The sequence below is a fragment of the Somniosus microcephalus genome, unplaced genomic scaffold (assembly GCF_052327205.1).
Source record: "Somniosus microcephalus isolate GS21.2 unplaced genomic scaffold, FLI_Smic_1.0 unresolved_chr2, whole genome shotgun sequence".
Lineage (NCBI taxonomy): Eukaryota > Metazoa > Chordata > Chondrichthyes > Squaliformes > Somniosidae > Somniosus > Somniosus microcephalus.
The window spans coordinates 12,293,554-12,316,273 of record NW_028225180.1 but is presented as its reverse complement, the minus strand read 5'-3'; positions in this window follow the sequence as shown (position 1 = coordinate 12,316,273).

The window sequence follows — 22,720 nt, the reverse complement described above, 5'->3', positions numbered from 1 at the left end:
CACTTAGGTACGGTAAAGATGAAAAGCCTTGCCCGTGGATACGTGTGGTGGCCGGGAATTGACAAACAGATCGAGGACCTGACAAAGAGCTGCTCAGGATGTCAAAAGGTCCAGAACGCACCACCACAAGCCCCTCTCCATCCATGGGAATGGCTCTCATCACCATGACAACGTGTGCACATCGACTTTGCTGGACCATTCATGGACTCCATGTTCTTGATTGCAGTCGATGCACATTCCAAATGGCCCGAGGTCATTAAAATGAAATGAACCACATCTGAAAAGACCATTTCAGTTCTGAGGACCATGTTCGCTAGAAATGGCCTACCAGAACAAATCTGCACAGACAATGGACGACAATTTGTCTCTGACGAATTCCAAGGGTTCAGGAGGAAAAATGGAATCAAGCACTACACATCTGCCCCATACCATCCAGCTACAAATGGCTTGGCAGAAATATTTGTACAGACTTTCAAGAAGGCCATCAAAGCAATGTACAGCGAGAATCTACCACTGCAACACAAGATAGACAATTTCCTCTTTGCTTATCGGAACGCAGTACACGCAGCCACTAATCAGACTCCAGCGATGATGTTTCTGAACAGGAACCTGAGATCTCGCATGGACCTTCTTAAACCGAATGTACGTCGTGATGTAGAGAACAAACAGTTCAAACATTTGAATGCTAAGCCAACAAGAAGCTTCAGTGTGGGACAGTCAGTTCTTGCTCGTGATTTCCGGACGGAAAAGTGGCAACCAGGGACAATATCCACAAGAGAGGGACCACTGATGTACACAGTGGATATGGGAGAGAACGTTTTGAGACGTCATGTGGACCAAATTCTGGATGTTCAGGTGGAAAACACCCCTACACCTCGCCCAGACTCACCTGACATGGAAACAGACCCTCCTGATTCATCAGCATCAGCACCAGCCTCATCCACAGCTGAGAGCTCTACCTGTGCTGATAGCTCACCTGATGCACCTGTACCTGTACAGTCTCATTCCCCAAAGCAAACGAGTCTAGAGAGACGTTACCCAGAGAGGCAGAGGAGGCCTCCCCAGAGACTTGACTTGTAAAAGGGCTGTTGACAAAATAAAATGTTATGTTGGAATTTGAATTTTGTTACTTTTAAGAAAACAAAAAGGTTACTGTAAAGACAGGCTCTGTATGTTAATTATAGAAATTTTGCATTAATATACTATTAAACTAAAGGGGGAGGAAGTGTAATGTATACAACATTGAAGGGACTACTTTGTTTTGCAGATGTACATCCTTAGTTGCGAGCGTATATAACAGACGCGTATCGATTTGTACAGGCAGTGCCGAAGTTCCAGTTAACCAGTAAAGATCACTTGAAGTTACTCTCAGTCTCTGCTGCTTTATTATTTTATGTAGTTGTGTATAGCGGTACCAACACAACAGAGAACAATCCCAGCTTCTCCAGTCTCTCCACATAACTGAAGTCCCTCATCCCTGGTACCATTCTGGTCAACCTCCCCTTAACCTTCTCTGCTCGAAGGAGAACAACCCCAGCTGCTTTTCTTGATATATATTCATGACTTGGACGTGGGTGTACAGGCACAATTTCAAAATTTGCAGATGACACAAAATTTGGAAGTACAGTGAACAGTGAGGAGGATAGCAATAGACTTAAAGAGGACATAGACAGGTTGGTGGAATGGGCGGGCAAGTGGCAGATGAAATTTAACGCAGAAAAGTGTGAAGTGATACATTTTGGTAGAAAGAATGAGGAGAGTGTGGGAATTAACGAATTCCTCCGAATAACGGAGATCGACACAAGAGAACAATCAAACAGGTCTTTACTCAAAGGAGATGCCATGAGGACAGACTGGGCAGTCCCTTGGTTTGCGACATGACGTCATCGCGTTTGCCCGCGTTTTCCCGCACTCTTAAAGGCGCCACGCCCCGTACATGCAAACTCTAAATACAAAACACAGTAATGCCTAACACAATGGTACAGGTTTAGGCTGGTGTTAGAATATCGTTAAAGAGAATTATATACAGTTAGCCAGAGTCATTCAGTGGTTCTGCCACATGCGACCCCCAGAATTCGCTTTAACGGACAAAGTCAAACGGTGAGGGGGTCAGACCGACTCCTGTACTCTCGAGGCGGAGGCTGCTGGGCGGCTGGCGGTCTGGCGGGCGGTCGCACTTGGTCTGCCGTAACGACGACGGGTGGCCGACCCCGTCTCGGTGGTTGTGCTGTCTCGACGGGGCGGTCGAGGTCTAAATGTGCTGGCTTTAAGCGGTCGACCGAAATGTGGTCTGGTTTACCACCGACATTTACTGTGAAGATTTTGTCCCCTGCTTCCAACACGCGGAAGGGACCGGTATATGGGACCTTGAGCGGATCCCCATGTGCGTCATGGCGAATAAAAACGTATTCAGCCTTGTGAAGCTCCGTGGGAACGTGTGACCTCTGCGGCCCGTGGTGCGAAGTGGGCACCGGTGTGAAACATCTGGCCGCCTCTTGGTGACTAGTAAGCTGGGCAGACGCGCACCATTGCTCCGTCGATGTTGGTAGGAAGTCCCCTGGGACTCGCAGTGGCTGACCATACACCAGCTCTGCTGATGAAGAGTGAAGGTCTTCTTTGTGGGCCGTGCGAAGGCCCAACAGGACCCACGGTAGCTTGTCTGCCCATCCAGCGTCCTGGAGGCTGGCTCTCAGGGCGGCCTTCATTGACCGGTGGAAGCATTCGCAGAGGCCATTCGCCTGTGGGTGGTAGGTTGTGGTGCGGTGTAATTTGACACCGAGTCCCTGGGCCACTGCATTCCAGAGTTCGGAGGAAAACTGCGGTCCCCTGTCTGATGAAATATCGGCGGGTACTCCTGAACGGGCGATCCAGGAGGAAATGAACGCCCTGGCCACGTCCGCCGAAGTAGTGGATGACAGGGGGACCGCCTCTGGCCATCTGGTGGTGCGGACAACCATGGTCTGGATGTGTGAAAAACCATGGGAGGGTGGGAGTGGTCCTACCAGGTCCACGTTGACATGGTCAAAATGTCGCTCCGGAACTGTGAAGGTGGCCAACGGAGCTTTGATGTGGTGCTGTACCTTGGCCTTTTGGCAGACCACGCAGGTGTTGGCCCAGTCGCGGACATCTTTATACATGCCATGCCATACAAATTTCTCGGACATCAGTTTCTGAGAGGCCTTCATTCCTGGGTGTGACAACCTATGTATGGCATCGAACACTTTGCGGCACCAGACGGCCGGCACGACAGGGCGAGGATCCTGTACGGAGACGTCACACAACAGCGTGGTACCTGCCGAATGGAACTTGACGTCGGCCAACTGGAGGCCAGTGATGGCCGTTTGGTAAGCTTGGACTTCCGGGACTGAGGCTTGGTCCGCTGCCATGAGGGCGTAGTTGATGCCCAAATGAACCGTATTGACGATCGCGCGGGAGAGGCAGTCTGCCACCAGGTTGTCCTTACCGGCCACGTGCCGTATATCCGTGGTGAATTCGGATATGTAGGTCAGTTGACGCTGCTGTCAGGCTGACCACAGTTCGGCAGTCTTGGACATTGCAAAGGTCAGCGGCTTATGGTCCACAAAAGCGGTGAAAGGACGTCCTTCCAGAAGGAACCGAAAATGGCGGATGGCCAGAAAAAGGGCGAGCAACTCCCGGTCGAACGTGCTGTTCTCGTTCTGCCGTAGTTGATGGCTGAAGAATGCCAACGGCTGCCACGTCCTATTCACCCACTGCTGTTGCACGGCACCGACTGCATAGTCCGACGCGTCGGTGGTGAGGGCGATGGTGGCTCCTGGCAGCGGGTGCGCCAGCATAGTCGCGTTGGCTAAGGTGCTTTTGGTGTCGGCGAACGCTCGGGCCATGTCATCTGTCCAGTCTACTGGGTTCGTGCCAGTCTTGCCCTTGAGGGCCTCGTACGGGGCTGCATGAGTAGTGCTGCCTTAGGCACGAAACAGTGGTAAAAGTTTACCATGCCTAGGAATTCCTGCAGGGCCTTTATGTTCTGCAGGCGTGGAAAGGATGTCACCGCCTCTACCTTCGAAGGTAAAGGAACCGTTCCCTCTGAGGTGATGCGATGCCCCAGGAAGTCAATTTGATGCAGGCCAAACTGACACTTTGCCGGGTTGATAATCAGGCCGTGTTGTCTGAGGCGTCGAAATAGGGTGCGTAGGTGACAGGTATGTTCTTCCTTAGTAGGACTGGCAATTAGAATATCGTCCAGGTAGACGAAGAGGAACTTGAGGTCCCGCAGCACGGAGTCCATCAGGCGTTGGAAAGCCTGGGCGGCGTTCTTTAACCCAAACGGCATCCGTAAAAACTCGAAGAGGCCGAATGGGGTGATGACTGCGGTCTTCTGGACGTCTTGTGGATGAATGGGGACCTGGTGGTAGCCCCGGACGAGGTCGACTTTTGAGAATACGGTGTTCCCTGCCAAATGGGCGGAGAAATCCTGGATATGGGGGATCGGGTACCGATCAGGAGTGGTGGCGTTGTTTAGTCGTCAATAGTCGCCACATGGCCGCCATCCGCCGCCAGGCTTCGGGACGATATGGAAGGGTGAAGACCAGGGACTATTCGACCGGCGAATAATCCCTAACCGTTCCATGGTTGCGAACTCCACCTTTGCGACTGCCAGCTTGCCAGGTTCTAGGCGCCGGGCCCGCGCGTAGACCGGGGGGCCGTTGGTGGTGATGTGGTGTTCCACACCATGTTTCATAGCTGTGGAGGAGAACGTGGGTCTTGTCAGGTCAGGGAATTCGCTGAGCAGGCGAGCGAACTCATCAGGAGTCGGGAGCGCACAGGAGACGATGCGTGACGTAGTGTTACTGCGGTAACATGGAAGAGAATTAAAAGTTGCTGCGTTGATCAGCCGTCGGTTCCTAACGTCGACCAGGAGGCTGTTGACGCACAGTAAATCCGCGCCAAGGAGGGGCTGGGAAACTTTGGCCGTAACAAACTCCCAGTGAAAACGTTGCCCCCCGAGGCACAACTCCACTCGCCGTCTGCCGAAGGTCCGAATTGTTCCGCCATTGGCCTCTTCAAGGGCGGGGCCGTGATTCTCCGTCTGCACATCGAGGGCAGACGCGGGTTAAATGCTGCACTGCGCTCTGGTGTCGCACAGAAAACGACGACCGGAGAGAGTATCAGTGATGAAGAGCAATTTTCCCGCGTTGCCGATCGCCATCACGGCTGCGGGGTGCCCGTTAGACCCATTCCTCGGTGGTCGCAGTGTCAGTCATTGCTTTTTTGGGGGGAAACTGCAGGGAAGGCGGCAACGCTTCGCTTTCGCGCCGAACTGCGCGTGGTAGAAACACAGCCCAGCAGGCTGACGAGCTGGGGCGGCGTCTGTGGGGCATGGGTGCCTCGTGGCAGCGCAGTACTGCCGAGTTACAGCGAAAATTTTGTCAGCCTCCGCAGCGAGTGTTGCGCAGTCTTCAGTTTCAGATCTGGCCAGGGCAGCTTGTACCTGTTCAGGCAGTTGGCTGAGGAAAATCTCGCGGAATATGAAACATTCCCGTTCTGAGCCCAGGAATGTGAGCATTTGGCTCATCAACTCTGAAGGCTTGGAGTCCCCGAGCACGGGCATAGCGAGTAATCGACGGGCGCGCTCCGATTTTGTGAGCCCGAAAACCTGCAGTAACCGCGATTTGAGGGTTTCATACTTGCGCTCCGTTGGGGGGTTTTCGAGGAGGCTGACGATCCAAGAGGCGGTAGAGCTGTCGAGTGCGGAGACCACATAAAGAGATTTGGTCTGATCCGCATCGATGTTCCTCAGGGCGAACTGGGCCTCGACCTGAATAAACCACGCGGGCGCTTGCTGCTCCCAGAACTGCGGTAGCTTCAGCGAAACGACATTTGCTTCCATGCTGTGTTCTTCTTTTGTGAAAACATTCACAAAATGTAGGAATTAACGAATTCCTACGAATAATGGAGATCGTCACAAGAGAACAATCAAACAGGTCTTTACTCAAAGGAGATGCCACGAGGACTGACTGGGCAGCCCCGTGGTTTGCGACGTGACGTCATCGCGTTTGCCCGCATTTTCCCGTGCACTTAAAGGGGCCACGCCCCGTACATGCAAACTCTATGTACAAAACACAGTAATGCCTAACACAATGGTACAGGTTTAGGCTGGTGTTAGAACATCGTTAAAGAGAATTATATACAGTTAGCCAGAGTCATTCAGTGGTTCTGCCACAAGAGGACATATAAATTGGATGGTACAATCCTAAAGTGGGTGCACGAACACAGAGACCTGGGGGTATGTGTGCGCAAATTGTTGAATGTGGCAGGGCAGGTTGAGAAAGCGGTTAAAAAGACTTACGGGATCCTGGGCTTCATAAATAGAGGTATAGAGTACAAAAGCAAGGGAGTTATGATGAACCTTTATAAAACACTGGCTCGGCCCCAACTGGAGTATAGTGTCCAATTCTGGGCACCGCACTTTAGGAAGGATGTGAAGGCCTTAGAGAAGGTGCAGAAAAGATTTACGAGAATGGTTCCAGGGATGAAGGACTTCAGTTACGTTGATAGACTGGAGAAGTTGGGATTTTTCTCCTGGGAGCAGAGTAGATTGAGAGGAGATTTGATCGAGGTGTTCAAAATCATGAGGTGTCTGGACAGAGTAGATAGAGAGAAACAGTTCCCATTGGCGGAGGGGGCGAGGACCAGAGGACACAGATTTAAGGTGATTGGCAGAAGAACCAAAGGCGACGTAAGAAAAAACTTTTTTCCGCAGCGAGTGGTTAGGATCTGGAATGCGCTGCCTGCGAGGGCGGTGGAGGCAGATTCAATCACGACTTTCAAAAGGGATTTGGATAAGTAGATGACAGAAAAAAACTTGCAGGGCTACAGGGGAAAGGGCGGGGGAGTGGAACTAGCTGAAGTGTTCTTGCAGAGAGCCGGCACGGGCTCGATGGGCCGAATGGCCTCCTTCTGTGTTGTAACCATTCTATGATTCTCTGAGGATTTTTTTTTTACGTTGTTACGATCTGCAGTGCGCTGCCTGAAAGGGTGGTGGAAGCAGATTCAATAGTAACTTTCAAAAGGGGAATTGGACAAATACTATTACAATAGCAAAATACTGTGGATGCCAGAAATCTGAAATAACAACAGAAAGTGCTGGAAACACTCAGCAGCTCAGGCAGCATCGAGGAGAGAGAAAAAGAGTCAACTGAGGGAGCGTTGCACTGTCGGGGGGCAGTACTGAGGGAGCGCTGCACTGTTGGAGGGGCAGTACTGAGGGAGCGCCGCACTGTCGGAGGGGCAGTACTGAGGGAGCGCTGCACTGTTGGAGGGGCAGTACTGAGGGAGTGCTGCACTGTCGGGGGGCAGTACTGAGGGAGCGCCGCACTGTTGGAGGGGCAGTACTGAGGGAGCGGCGCACTGTCGGAGGGGCAGTACTGAGGGAGCGCTGCACTGTTGGAGGGGCAGTACTGAGGGAGTGCTGCACTGTCGGGGGGCAGTACTGAGGGAGCACTGCACTGTCGGAGGGGCAGTACTGAGGGAGCGCCGCACTGTCGGAGGGGCAGTACTGAGGGAGCACTGCACTGTCGGAGGGGCAGTACTGAGGGAGCGCTGCACTGTCGGAGGGGCAGTACTGAGGGAGCACTGCACTGTCGGAGGGGCAGTACTGAGGGAGCGCCGCACTGTCGGAGGGGCAGTACTGAGGGAGCGCCGCACTGTCGGGGGGCAGTACTGAGGGAGCGCCGCACTGTCGGGGGGCAGTACTGAGGGAGCGCTGAACTGTCGGGGGGCAGTACTGAGGGAGCGATGCACTGTCGGAGGGTCAGTACTGAGGGAGCACTGGACTGTCGGGGGGCAGTACTGAGGGAGCACCGCACTGTCGGAGGGTCAGTACTGAGGGAGCGCTGCACTGTCGGAGGGGCAGTACTGAAGGAGCGCTGCACTGTCGGAGGGGCAGTACTGAGGAAGCGATGCACTGTCGGAGGGTCAGTACTGAGGGAGCACTGCACTGTCGGAGGGGCAGTACTGAGGGCGCGCCGCACTGTCGGAGGGGCTGTACTGAGGGAGCGATGCACTGTCGGAGGGTCAGTACTGAGGGAGCACTGCACTGTCGGAGGGGCAGTACTGAGGGCGCGTCGCACTGTCGGAGGGGCTGTACTGAGGGAGCGCAGCACTGTCGGAGGGTCAGTACTGAGGGAGCGCCGCACTGTCGGAGGGGCAGTACTGAGGGAGCGCTGCACTGTCGGAGGGGCAGTACTGAGTGAGTGCTGCACTGTTGGAGGGGCAGTACTGAGGGAGCGATGCACTGTTGGAGGGGCAGTACTGAGGGAGCAATGCACTGTTGGAGGGGCAGTATTGAGGGAGCACTGCACTGTCGGAGGGTCAGTACTGAGGGAGCGCTGCACTGTTGGAGGGGCAGTACTGAGGGAGCGCTGCACTGTTGGAGGGGCAGTACTGAGAGAGTGCTGCACTGTGAGAGGGGCAGTACTGAGGGAGCGCTGCACAGTCAGAGGGGCTGTAATGAGGGAGCACAGTATTTAGGAAGCACTGCACTGTTGGAAGGTCAGTACTGTGGGAGCACTGCACTGTCAAAGGGGCTGTACTGAGGGAGCACTGCACTGTCGGAGGGGGCAGTACTGAGGGAGCGGTGCACTTTCGGAGGGGTAGTACTGAGGGAGCACTGCACTGTCGGAGGGGGCAGTACTGAGGGAGCACTGCACTGTCAGAGGGGGCAGTACTGAGGGAGCAGTGCACTTTCGGAGGGACAGTACTGAGGGAGCACTGCACTGTCAGAGGGACAGTACTGAGGCAGCACTGCACTGTCAGAGGGGGCAGTACTGAGGGAGCGGTGCACTTTCGGAGGGGCAGTACTGAGGGAGTGCTGCACTGTCGGAGGGACAGTACTGAGGGTGCGCTGCACTGTCGGAGGGGCAGTACTGATTGAGCGCGGCACTGTCTGAGGGGCAGTACTGAGGGAACTCTGCACTGTCGGAGGGGCAGTACTGAGGGAGCGCTGCACTGTCGGCAGGGCAGTACTAAGGGAGCACTGCACTGTCAGAAGGGCAGCATTGAGGGAGCGCTGCACTGTCGGAGGGGCAGTACTGAGGGAGCGCCGCACTGTCGGAGGGGCAGTACTGAGGAAGCGCCGCACTGTCGGATGGGCAGATCTGAAGGAGCACGGCACTGTCGGAGAGGCAGTACTGAGGGAGCGTTGCACTGTTGGAGGGGCAGTACTGAGTGAGCGATGCACTGTCGGAGGGGCAGTACTGAGGGAGCGCTGCACTGTGAGAGGGGCAGTACTGAGGGAACACTGCACTGTCGGAGGGGGCAGTACTGAGGGAGCGGTGCACTTTCAGAGGGGCATTACTGAGGGAGCACTGCACTGCCGGAGGGGGCAGTACTGAGGGAGCGCGGCACTGTCAGAGGGGTAGTACTGAGGTAGCTCTGCACTGTCGGGAGGGCAGTCCGAAGGGAGCGATGCACTGTCGGAGGGGCAGTACTGAGGGCGCACTGCACTGTCGGGAGGGCAGTACTGAGGGAGCGCTGCACTGTCGAAGGGGCAGTACTGAGTGTGTGCCGTACTGTCCGAGGGGTAGTACTGAGGGAGCGCTGCACTGTCCGAGGGGCAGCACTGAGGGAGCGCTGCACTGGCAGAGGGACAGTGCTGAGTGAGCGCTGCACTGTCGGAGGGGCAGTACTGAGGGAGCGCGGCACTGTCAGTGGGGCAGTACTGAGAGAGCTCTGCACAGTCGGGGGGCAGTACTGAGGGAGCGCTGCACTGTCGGGGGGGCAGTACTAAGGGAGCACTGCACTGTCAGAGGGGCAGTACTGAGGGAGCGCGGCACTGTCAGATGGGCAGTACTGAGGGAGCTATGCATTGTCGGAGGGGCAGTACTGAGGGAGTGCTGCACTGTCGGGAGGGCAGTACTAAGGGAGTGCTGCACTGTCGGGAGGGCAGTACTGAGGGAGCACTGCACTGTCAGAAGGCAGTACTGAGGGAGCGCTGCTTTGTCGGAGGGGGTGTACTGAGGGAGCGCTGCACTGTCGGAGGGGCAGTACTGAGGGAGCGCAGCACTGTCAGAGGAGCAGTACTGAGTGAGTGCTGCACTGTCGGAGGGGCTGTACTGAGGATGTGCTGAACTGTCAGAGGGGCAGTTCTAAGGGAGCACTGCACTGTCAGAGGTGCAGTACTGAGGGAGCACTGCAGTGTCGGAGGGGCTGTACTAAGATAAAATGCATGTCGGAGGTGTAGTGTATGTAACCGTTCCACCTTTAAGAGAACTATTTTAAGGGTTGCACTGCTTTATCTTGGCTGCTGTATACTGTAATACCGGTGGTGACCACACCGGTATATAAGTGCTGTGTAATGATTTATTGGGCAGTTCCGCCCTGACCTTCGACTAGTAAAGACCTGTTAAAGTTTACTTTTGTGGTCTGTGTAGTAATTCTCAATATCACACACACAGACTTAACAGTGGCGACGAGTACGATCTTACCCTGCGGCAGAGATACATCCAAGGCAGTTTAACGGGCGTCGAGAGGAGGCATCCGCCCTCATCATCCTGCTGAGAAAAGACTCGGGTCTGAAGAGCAAGGAAGAATTCTGACATGAAGCCTTCCATCAGCAACAGGCAGTGATCATCCCTTCTATCACGGTGGTGGGTAAGCCGATCAGCGACGAACAGCAAGTCGGCCACGTTGGCTGTGAAGTAGGGGAGGGAAAAACGGAGGATATAAGGGCGGAGAACTCGACCACGGCCGGGGAAAAGAGCCGGACAGAAGTCGGGACCAGAGGCGCTGAGACTGGGGCAGCGTAAGGCACGGAAGCCGCGGTGAATGCAAACGCAGCCGGTGTGAGAGACCGGGCTACAAGCGGGCTGGGAGACGCAACAGCGTCGAGAGAGAGCTCGACCGCGACCGGTGAAAAAGGCCGGGCAGCTACCGAGGCCGCGAGGCGCAGCGACCGGGACAGCGTAAGGCGCGGGAGAAAATAGCGGGCTGGGAGACGCAACAGCGTCAAGAGAGAGCTCGACCGCGACCGGTGAAAAAGGCCGGGCAGCTACTGAGGCCGCGAGATGCAGCGACCGGGACAGCGTAAGTGCGGGAGAAAATAAAAAAAATAAAAAACCGTGGAGAACTCAGCCGCAGCCGGGGGGGAAAGGACCGGACTGCAAGAGGGGCTGGGAGGCACGATTCGAGAACCGCTGGGGAGGGCGAACGCAGCAATACGGCAATCGCCATTACAGCCAGCGGGGGAGAAAGGCAAACGCGGGAAGCCGTCATTTTCATAGGCGGGGGAAGAAGACAAGCGCGGGAAACCGCCATTTTGAAAAACAAAAAAATAAAAGAAAAATTTCTTTTTGTTTCTCAAGAAGATTGCGAGGATGCCTAAGCGTGGTAACATCAACGATTTCGATCCCGATGTTGAAGATTGGGCCACGTATGTTGAACGCATAGAGATATATTGTAAGGCAAATAAAATATCAAATGAAGATAAAGCACTAACCTTACTAAACTCAATGGGTGCGAAGACATACGGGCTATTGAAGCATCTTCTATCACCAGCTAAACCGGCGGATCAGACTTTCGCTGATATTGTTGCTGTCCTGAAGAATCATTTGAACCCCACACCGCTGATGTTAGCGGAACGATTTAAATTTTATGCGAGAACGCAACTGAAAGAGGAAAGCAACGCGGAGTATTTAATTGAACTGCGTAAGCTAGCGAAATACTGTCAGTTTGGGGAAAACCTGACAGAGGCACTGAGAGACAAATTCGTGTGTGGATTGTCGAAAGAAGGAACACAAAAGCGGTTGCTTGAAGAGAATGATCTTACACTTGATAAGGCTGTCACTATTGCAGCATCGCACGGAGCCGCAGCGAGAGGCACTGCGGAGATGCAGCTGAAGGCAGCGGTACTCAGCGTAGATCAAATGGCTTTGGGTACAACGAAATGTTATCGTTGTGGAAAGACAACACACGATCAGAACCAATGCTGGTTTAAAAACCAGGAATGTAGAAAATGTGGCAAGCTTGGTCACATAGCTAAAGTATGCCGGTCAGGAAAGAAGACCAGCAACAAAAAGTCACCGCAGGAAAAGTGCAGAAAGGTACATAAGGTGGCTGAGAAGAGTTCGGATGAACAGAATTCGGATTCAGACTCCAACAGCAAGGAACTGGGTAGTCTGAGAATTCACAATGTGAGTAAGGAAGCTGACCGACAAACTATCTGGGCCACACTGCAGATAGCAGGAGTCCAAGTGAAGATGGAATTGGACACCGGATCGGCGTTGACGGTCATGAATAAGCAAGATTACAAAAGGTTATTCACACATATTCCCCTACGGGATACGGAGATAGTATTAAAGACATACACGGGGCAAAGAGTATACCCCATTGGAAAGATAAAAGTCAAGGTGGTACACAAGGGCAAAGAACACCAAGGAATGGACATATATGTACTACCTGAGGGAGGTCCACCACTTCTGGGACGGGAGTGGATCAGGAAAATAAATATGGACTGGCACTCCCTAAAAGCAATAACGGTAGATTCCGGGAAAAACAAAGATGTCAAACCTGAACGATTGTCCAGAATATTGGATGAGGGCATAGGCAGCAGTGACAGTGACAAAGCAGAGAGTGAGAACTCGGTGAAGACAATCAGCTCAGACTCTGGAACTGATGATGGTAAGACCAGCCCATGTGCAAAAGACAAGTCTAAAATGGACTTGCAGACTAATGATGGAAAAACAAAGGAGTGCATAAATGCTTCAGAAGAGAACAAAGTATCAGAACAGAATTCCACTGAACAACAACAACATAGTTTGACAGAGAATTCTGAGTCTGTCCAGTCTACCGACATGCACATTTCTGAGGAACACCGGGCTCGAACTCAACTCAATTTCAAACTACAACAGCAATTAGAACAAATGATTCGCCGTTTTGAGCAAGAGATGAATGCAAAGAAAAAGTTCTTTGACGCAGAGTTGGAGAATCTGGGAAGACAGCAGAAGCAGCTGATTGAGAAAATGGAGCAGGAACACACAAACCGTCTGCGCGATGAGGCCAAATGAATCAAAGCTGAGCAAGAAAGGGAATATGTCAAATTCATCGATCAGTTGAAAGCTAAGAAGAAAGAGCACCCTTTTGTGAGCAGTGTCAGCAGTAATAAGGAATTGGTGGCAGAGGCAAAAGCTGAAGTGATGGAGGAAATAGAAGACAATAGAGAAGAAGCAGAAGATGATGACTCATCTGAACCATTATCACCCCTACCAGGTCACGCAGGTGGTCCCTCCGAACTGAGCCAAATCAGTCTGGAAGTAGAAAAACTTCCCAAGGTACTCGAGCCTTTAGAAGTCAGCAATGCTGGTTCTGAAGTTACGAAAGTTCAAGCTGTTAAGTCCAGTGAAGGACTATTAGATGAGTCACCCCAGCAACGAGAACCTACTACACCACCGAAAACTATTACACCACCGAGGCGTTATCCGGACCGAGTCAGGAGGCGCAGGAGGCGCCGCCTCAGAGACTGAATCTGTGAACTGTTTTTACATGAAGTTGTGTATATATGTTAGTATGTTATGTTTAATGGGGAATATATACTGTTAAGCTAAAAAGGGAGGATTGTGGTGTATGTAACCGTTCCACCTTTAAGAGAACTATTTTAAGGGTTGCACTACTTTATCTTGGCTGCTGTATACTGTAATACCGGTGGTGACCACACCGGTATATAAGTGCTGTGTAATGATTTATTGGGCAGTTCCGCCCTGACCTTCGACTAGTAAAGACCTGTTAAAGTTTACTTTTGTGGTCTGTGTAGTAATTCTCAATATCACACACACAGACTTAACAGGAGGGGCAGTACTTCGAATGCGCCGCACTGTCAGTGTGGCAGTCCTGAGGGAACGCTGCACTGTAGGACGGGCAGTGCTGAGGGAGTGCTGCACTGTCGGAGGGGCAGTACTGAGGGAGTGCTGCACTGTCGGAGGGGCAGTAATGAGGGAGCATTGCACTGTAGGAGAGGCAGTACTGAGGGAGCGCTGCACTGTCGAAGGGGTAGTACTGAGTGTGTGCCTTACTGTCCGAGGAGCAGTACTGAGGGAGTGCTGCACTGTCCGAGGGGCAGCACTGAGGGAGCGCTGCACTGTCCGAGGGGCTGTACTGAGGGATTGCTGCACTGTCGGAGTGTCACTACTGAGGGAACGATGTACTGTCGGAGGGGCAGTACTGAGGGAGCGATGCACTGTCGGAGGGGCAGTACTGAGGGAGTGCTGCACTGTCGGAGGGTCGGTACTGAGGGAGCACTGCACTGTAGGAAGGGAAGTACTGAGGGAGCGATGCACTGTCGGAGGGTCAGTACAGAGGGAGCTCTGAACTGTCGGAGGGTTAGTACTGATAGCGAGCTGCACTGTCGGAGGGGCAGCTCTGAGGGAGCGCTGCACTGGCAGAGGGACAGTACTGAGTGAGCGCTGCACTGTCGGAGGGGCAGTACTGAGGGAGCGTGGCACTGTCAGAGTGGCAGCACTGAGGGAGCTCTGCACAGTCGGGGGGCAGTGCCGAGGGAGCGCTGCACTGTCGAGGGGGGCAGTACTAAGGGAGCACTGCACTGTCAGAGGGGCAGTACTGAGGGAGCGCGGCACTGTCAGAGGGGCAGTACTGAGGGAGCGCTGCCCTCTCGGAGGGGCAATATGGAGGGTGCGCTGCACTGTCGCAGGGCAATTCTGAGGGAGCGCTGCACTGTCGGAGGGGCAGTACTGAGGGAGCGCCTCAATGTCGGAGGGGCAGTACTGAGCGAGTGTTGCACTGTTGGAGGGGCAGTACTGAGGGAGTGCCGTACTGTGGGAGGGGCAGTACTGAGGGAGCGCTGCACTGTCAGTGGGGCAGTACTGAGGGAGCTCTGCACTGTGAGAACAGCAGTACTGAGGGAGCGCTGCACTGTCGGAAGGTCTAATACTGAGGGACCGCTGCACTGTCGGAGGGGCAATACTGAGGGTGTGCTGCACTGTCAGAGGGGCAATACTGAGGGAGCGCTGCACTGTCAGAGGGGCAATACTGAGGGAGCGCTGCACTGTCGGAGGGACAGTACTGAGTGAGCGCTTCACTGTCAGAGGGGCAGTACTGAGGGAGCGATGTACTTTCAGAGGGGCAATAATGAGGGAGCGCTGCGCTGTCGGAGGGGCAGTACTGAGGGAGCGCTGCACTCTCGGAGGAGCAGTACTGAGGGAGCTCTGCACTGTCAGAGGGGCAGTACTGAACGAGCACCGCACTGTCGGAGGGACAGTACTGAGGGAGCACTGCACAGTCGGAGGGGCTGTACTAAGGGAGCACTGCACTGTTGGAGGGTCTGTACTGCTGGAGCGCTGAACTGTCAGAGGGCCAGTACTGAAGGAGCACTGCACTGTAGGAGGGGCAGTATTGAGGGAGTTCTGCACTGTCAGAGGGGCAGTATTGAGCAAGCGCTGCACTGTAGGGGGGCAGTAATGAGGGAGCGCTGCACTGTCGGAGGGGCAGTACTGAGGGAACGCTGCACTGTTGGAGAGGCAGTACTGAGGGAGTGCTGCACTGTTGGAAGGTCTGTACTGAGCGAGCGCTGCCCTCTCGGAGGGGCAATATGGAGGGTGCGCTGCACTGTCGCAGGGCAATTCTGAGGGAGCGCTGCACTGTCGGAGGGGCAGTACTGAGGGAGCGCCTCAATGTCGGAGGGGCAGTACTGAGCGAGTGTTGCACTGTCGGAGGGGCAGTACTGAGGGAGTGCCGTACTGTGGGAGGGGCAGTACTGATGGAGCGCTGCGCTGTCAGTGGGGCAGTACTGAGGGAGCTCTGCACTGTGAGAACAGCAGTACTGAGGGAGCTCTGCACTGTGAGAACAGCAGTACTGAGGGAGCGCTGCACTGTCGGAGGGTCTAATACTGAGGGACCGCTGCACTGTCGGAGGGGCAATACTGAGGGTGTGCTGCACTGTCAGAGGGGCTATACTGAGGGAGTGCTGCACTGTCGGAGGGTCAGTGCTGAGGGAGCGCTGCACTGTCAGAGGGGCAATACTGAGGGAGTGCTGCACTGTCGGAGGGACAGTACTGAGTGAGCGCTTCACTGTCAGGGGGGCAGTACTGAGGGAGCGATGTACTTTCAGAGGGGCAATAATGAGGGAGCGCTACGCTGTCGGAGGGGCAGTACTGAGGGAGCGCTGCACTCTCGGAGGAGCAGTACTGAGGGAGCTCTGCACTGTCAGAGGGGCAGTACTGAACGAGCACCGCACTGTCGGAGGGACAGTACTGAGGGAGCACTGCACAGTCGGAGGGGCTGTACTAAGGGAGCACTGCACTGTTGGAGGGTCTGTACTGCTGGAGCGCTGAACTGTCAGAGGGCCAGTACTGAAGGAGCACTGCACTGTAGGAGGGTCATTACTGAGGGAGCGCTGCACTGTCGGAGGGGCAGTATTGAGGGAGTTCTGCACTGTCAGCGGGGCAGTACTGAGCAAGCGCTGCACTGTAGGGGGGCAGTAATGAGGGAGCACTGCACTGTCGGAGGGGCAGTACTGAGGGAACGCTGCACTGTCGGAGAGGCAGTACTGAGGGAGCGCTGCACTCTCAGAAGTACCTTCTTTTGAATGTGACGTTAAACTGAGGCCCTGTCTGCCCTCTCCTCGGTACATTAAATTTCCCTTGGCTCTATTCTACAAAATGGCAGGGGGGAATTATTTTCAGTGTCCTGGCCGATATTTATCCCTCAATTGTCACCACTAAAAAGCAGATTATCTGGTCATTGTTACAATGCTGTTTGTGGGATTTTGCTCTGTTCAAATTGGCTGCCGCGTTTCCTACATTACAACAGTGACTGACTGCATTTAAGAAAAATGTGCTTCATTGGCTGATGTCGTGAAAAGTCTTTAAAGGGCCTGAAATTCGTTATAGCCAAGGAATGGGCAGTGTTTAGCCTAAAAATGTTGTGAATTAGTGCCAGGTAAAAATCGTCTAGACTGCACGCAAAATTCGTCCTCCCTCCTCATTAAAAATCATAAATCTAGTCTAAAATCCCAAGCTCATTGGTGTTACACTGAAAAGATGGACCAATATCGGGTGTAGTCTAAACTCAAGTCATGTTTGCCACAGGCTTTTTTCACTGCTTGACCAACACCAGTTTGCCTATCGTGCAAACAGATCAACGGAGGATGCAATCACAACTGCTCTACACTCGGCACTGAATCACTTAGATGGTAAGGAGACCTACATCAGAATGTTGTTTATAGACTACAGCTCAGCATTCAACACTATCGTCCCCAACAAGCTGGCCACCAAACTCCAAACTCTTGGCCTGAACACTTCCCTCTGCAACTGGACCCTGGACTTCCTAACAAACAGATCCCAGTCTGTCAAATTAGGTAACCACACCTCCACCACCCCTGACCCTGAACACGGGGGCCCCACAAGGATGTGTGCTGAGCCCCCTCCTCTACTCCCTCTTCACCCACGACTGTGTGGCTGTTCATGGTTCCAACACCATCATCAAGTTTGCGGATGACACCACGGTAGTAGGCCAGATCACCAACAACGATGAGTCAGCCTACAGGGAGGAGGTCCAGCATCTCATGAAGTGGTGCACCGATAACAACCTGGCCCTTAACACCAAGAAAACAAAAGAAATCATTGTGGACTTCAGGAAGTCTAAAGGCGGAAGTCACACCCCCATCCACATCAATGGGGCTGTGGTGGAAAGGGTGGACAGCTTTAAGTTCCTCGGAGTCCACATCACGGAAGACCTCTCCTGGTCCCTCAATACCTCCTCTCTGGTGAAGAAGGCCCAGCAGCGCCTATATTTCCTAAGGAGGCTGAAGGGATGTAACCTGTCACCCCTGATCCTCTCTAACTTTTACCGCTGCACAATAGAGAGCATCCTGACGAACTGTATCACAGTATGGTATGGCAGCTGTAGCTACTATGACCGGAAAGCCCTGCAGCGGGTAGCCAAAACTGCCCAACGCATTACCGGCACCCGGCTACCGACCATAGAGCACATATACCAGAAACGCTGTTTACGGAGGTCACGGTCCATCATCAAAGACCCTACCCACCCCAGCCACAGTCTGTTCGCCCTCCTGCCATCTGGGAGACGCTACAGATGCATTCGCACCCGTACGACCAGATTTAGGAACAGCTTCTTTCCCAGGGCTGTCATCCTACTGAACTCCACAAATAAACTCTAAAGCCTGCACATCTGCCAATGCACTTTATTATGGTTATATTTATGTTAATGTATTACAAGCCAAATGTATGTTGAATGTTTAAATGTCTTAATCCAAATGTACACTCTCGGGAGCCGCAAGCCCACATTGTGTTGTACTGCACATGTGCACTAACAATGACAATAAAAGTTGATTTGATTTGATTTGATTTGATTTGAGGTTTATTGATGCTGCAGCACCTCATTCTCAGTATTGTTGGGTGTACAGCTGCCTCAGCAGCCATAAGAAGAAGGACAAAGCGAAGGAGCACTTATTTATAAATGCTGATGGCATTTACCTGGCCACACTAACACCCACATCTTACACCTTGCACACAGTGACAGCTTTTCAACTATGGCAGACACAAGGGTCATTAGTTCTTATAATTCATGTGATATGTGTGTTATGTTTATAAATAAATGTATTAAGTGTAAGAGTCTACGTACTCCTAACAAAATATACTGAACTCGGAGAGGTTCAACAGAAAAGGTTTAATTGTTGAGACCACATGTTGCACACAAAAATGGCGTCAGAGCTTACACCCAGTCTGACTGCTTTTCATCAGTCCACAGCTTCCACTGCCCCTCCCCCGCTCTGGGCTTAACTATGTTGCAGGTCGAGTTTCTAAAAGGTGTGACCCTTCTTAAAGGCATGACGCCTGATTTATAGTCTACGGACCAAAAAGCGGATTGTGTCCTTTCTGTGATCGGTACGCCACACAGCTCCCCCCAGAATCCGCTAGTAGGGAGTGTACAAACTGGCGTGGCGGCTTGATGGCACCGCCGGAACGGCTCTTGGCGGTTGGTGTCGGGAGCGGGGCGGTCGGACGCGTCGGGCTCTTCGGCGGTCTGCCCCGCGGTGGGGGTTGGCCCACTTGAACGGGTTCGTCGGGCTCTAGGTGCGCCAGCTTGAGCCGGTCGACCGACACCTTGTCAGTTCTGCCACCCACTTGGAGGAGGAAGAACTTGTTCCCCGTCTGGAGTACCTTGTAGGGTCCGTCGTATGGGGGCCGTAGAGGTCCTCGGTGGGCGTCATGGCGCACGAAAACAAATTTGGCCATGTGCAGGCTAGGTGGTACGCGGGTTGCTGGTTCGCCGTGCCGGCCGGTGGGTACCGGAGCGAACTGTTGTGCTCGGTTGGCGAAAGCGCGGCGTTGCTGGTCAGCCGACCAGGGGGTCGTGGCGGTGGGCAGGAACTCTCCGGGTACGCGCAGCGGCTGGCCGTACACGAGATCCGCCGCCGAGGCTTGCAGGTCTTCCTTGACCGTGGAGCATAGGCCAAGTAGCAACCACGGGAGGCGGTCGATCCAGGCCTCGTCCTCGAGGCTGGCGCGGAGGGACGCCTTCATGGACCTGTGGAATCACTTGCACAGTCCGTTGGCTTGGGGGTGGTAAGCCGTGGTGCGGTGAACGGCCACCCCGAGGTTTTGGGCGATGGCAGCCCACAGATCAGAGGTGAACTGCGGGCCTCTATCCGACGTCATGTCGGAGGGGACGCCGAACCGAGCGACCCAGGTCCAGATGAACGCCCTCGCGATGTCGGCGGTGGTGATGGACGTCAGTGGAATGGCCTCGGGCCAGCGGGTGGTACGGTCCACGATTGTCAGCAGGTGCGTGTGACCTTGTGATGGCGGCAGGGGGCCGACGAGGTCGATGTGGACATGGTCAAACCTTCTTTCTGGCACGGTGAACTCCTCGAGTGGGGCTTTGATGTGCTGGTGGATTTTGGCACGCTGGCAAGCTATGCAGGATCTGGACCAGATGCGCACATCTTTGCGCAGGCCGCGCCAGACAAATCGGTTGGCCACCAGTCTAATGGACGCATGGGTGCCGGGGTGTGAGAGGCCGTGGACGATGTCGAACACCCGTTTTCGCCAGGACGCCGGGACTACGGGGCGGGGTTGCGCCAAGTAGGTGTCGCATTTGACTGTGACGGCGGATGGGCCGCAGGCGACGTCGGTCAGTCGCAGCCCTGGGAGGGTTGTGGGAGCGGAGAGCAGATCGGGGTCGGTGCGTTGCTCCGCTGCCAGTTGAGCATAGTCCACTGCCAGGTGGGCGCCGTGGATGGCGGGGCGGGATAGGCAGTCGGCCACCACGTTGTCTCGACCGGAGACGTGCCGGATGTCCGTGGTGAATTCGGACACCGCGGCGAGCTGGCGTTGTTGCCTGGCTGACCACGGGTCCGCAGATTTTGCCATCGCGAATGTCAGGGGTTTGTGGTCGACAAACGCGGTGAAGGGGCGGCCCTCCAGAAGAAATCTAAAATGGCGGACTGCCAGGTACAGCGCGAGGAGCTCGCGGTCAAAGGCGCTGTATTTGGCCTCCGGGGGGCGCAGTTGGCGGCTGAAAAAGGCCAGCGGTTGCCAGGCCTCGTCGACCCACTGTTCGTACACGGCGCCGACCGCGTGGTCGGAGGCGTCCGTGGTGAGGGCCACCCTGGCGTTGGGCTGTGGGTGAGCGAGCATGGTGGCGTCGGCGAGCGCCTTTTTGGTCGAGTCGAAAGCGGTCAACATGTCCGCCGACCACTCGATCGCCATTCTGTCTTTCTTACCCCGGAGGGCTTCGTATAGGGGCTGCATGAGGGAGGCCGCTCCGGGAATGAAGCGGTTGTAAAAGTTGATCATCCCTAAGAACTCCTGGAGGCCTTTGATGGTGGTAGGCCGGGGGAACTGCTGGATGGCTTGCACCTTGGCGGGCAGGGGAATGGCTCCGTCCTGCGTGATGTGGTGGCTGAGGAAGTCGATCCTGCTGAGGCCGAATTGGCACTTGGCTGGGCTGATGATGAGCCCGTGCTCACTGAGCCGCTGGAACAGGGTGCGGAGGTGCTCGATGTGTTCCTGCTTGGAGGAACTAGCTACCAGGATGTCATCCAGGTAGACAAAGAGGAACTTCAGGTCCCGGAGGACCGAGTCCATGAGCCGCTGGAAGGCCTGGGCCGTGTTTTTGAGGCCGAAGGGCATTCGGAGGAACTCGAATAGCCCAAAAGGGGTGATTATGGCCGTCTTGGGGACGTCCGTGGGGTGGACTGGCACCTGATGGTAACCGTGCACCAGGTCGACTTTGGAGAAGACTGAGCGGCCGGCCAGTCTAGCCGAGAAGTCTTGAATGTGCGGTATGGGGTACCGATCCGGCGTGGTGGCGTTGTTTAGGCGCCGGTAGTCCCCGCAGGGGCGCCATCCCCCGTCAGGTTTGGTGACGATGTGGAGCGGCGAGGCCCAGGGGCTGTTGGAGCGGCGGATGATGCCGAGCTGTTCCATTGTGGCGAACTCGGCCCACGCGATCTCCAGCTTGGCCGGGTCCAGCCTACGGGCGTGGGCATACACCGGTGGGCCTGTGGTGGGGATGAAGTGTTCTACCCCGTGCTTAGCAACTTTCGCGGAGAAGGTCGGGTTGGTGAGGGCTGGGAACTCAGCCAGGAGTGCTGAGTAGTCGTCCGTTGAGCGGGCGCAGCACTGCCACGCCATTTCGGTGGGTTGGGGGGGGGCCATGGCGCCCGGGATAGGTGACATGGTGTTTATGTCCACGAGGCGGCGCCGAGGCATGTCGACCAACAGGCCGTGGGTGCACAGGAAATCCGCACCGAGGAGCGGGGAGAGCACCTTGGCGGTGATAAACTCCCAGTGGTACCGGTGGCCTGCGAGGTCGATGGTGATGGTGCGATACGTCCGGATGTCGGTGCCGTTGGTGGCAGCCAGCGCAGGGCCGCGGCCGCCTCGCTGGATCTCGAGGGCGGATGCGGGGATGATGCTGCGCTGCGCGCCCGTGTCGCATAGGAAACGGCGTCCAGAGGCGCTGTCCGTAACGTACAGCAGCGCGCCTGCTTGCCCCACGGCCATTGTGTAGGCCGGTGTGGGGGCGGTTGGAAATGTGCAGGGATGGCTGCAGCGGCATGCTCGTGCGCCGAACCGGGTATGGAAGTAGCAGTAGCCCTGGGTCGGAGGGCTTGGGGGACGTGGGGGCCTGGGGGGCCTCGTGGCTGAGCTGTGTGGCCGCGCGATAAAGGGTGGAGCGCGCGCCGATGCTGCGGAGGCCAGGTCGGGGGTGACGGCGTGGTTGCTGCCGGCGGATAGGAGCTTATCGGCTTCGTCGGCCAGGTCCTCGAGGTCCGTGAGGCTGGTCGCCACGATCGCCGGGCGGATGCTGGGGGGTAGTTGGCGGATAAAGAGCGTGCGGAAGAGGGAGCCGGGCGGTTTCTCGTCGGTCAGAGCAAGCATGTGCGAGAGCAAGTCTGACGGCGTGGAGTCACCGAGGCCCGGGAGGTCGAGGAGGTGGCAGTTGCGCACGAATTGGGAGGCTGTGAATTTTTTAAGGAGCGCGGCCTTGAGATGTGCATACTTACCTTCCTCCAAAGGGTTTTGTAGTGTTGTCCAGACTTTCGTGATTGTGGAGCTGCCCAGGGAGGCGAGGAGGTAGTCGTACATCGTTGCGTCGGCGGTGATGCCGCGGAGTCGGAATTGCGATTCGGCTTGAAGGAACCAGGCGGTGGCCAGGTTCTCCCAGAACTCCGGCAGCTTCACAGAAACTGCGTTTGTGTCAGCCA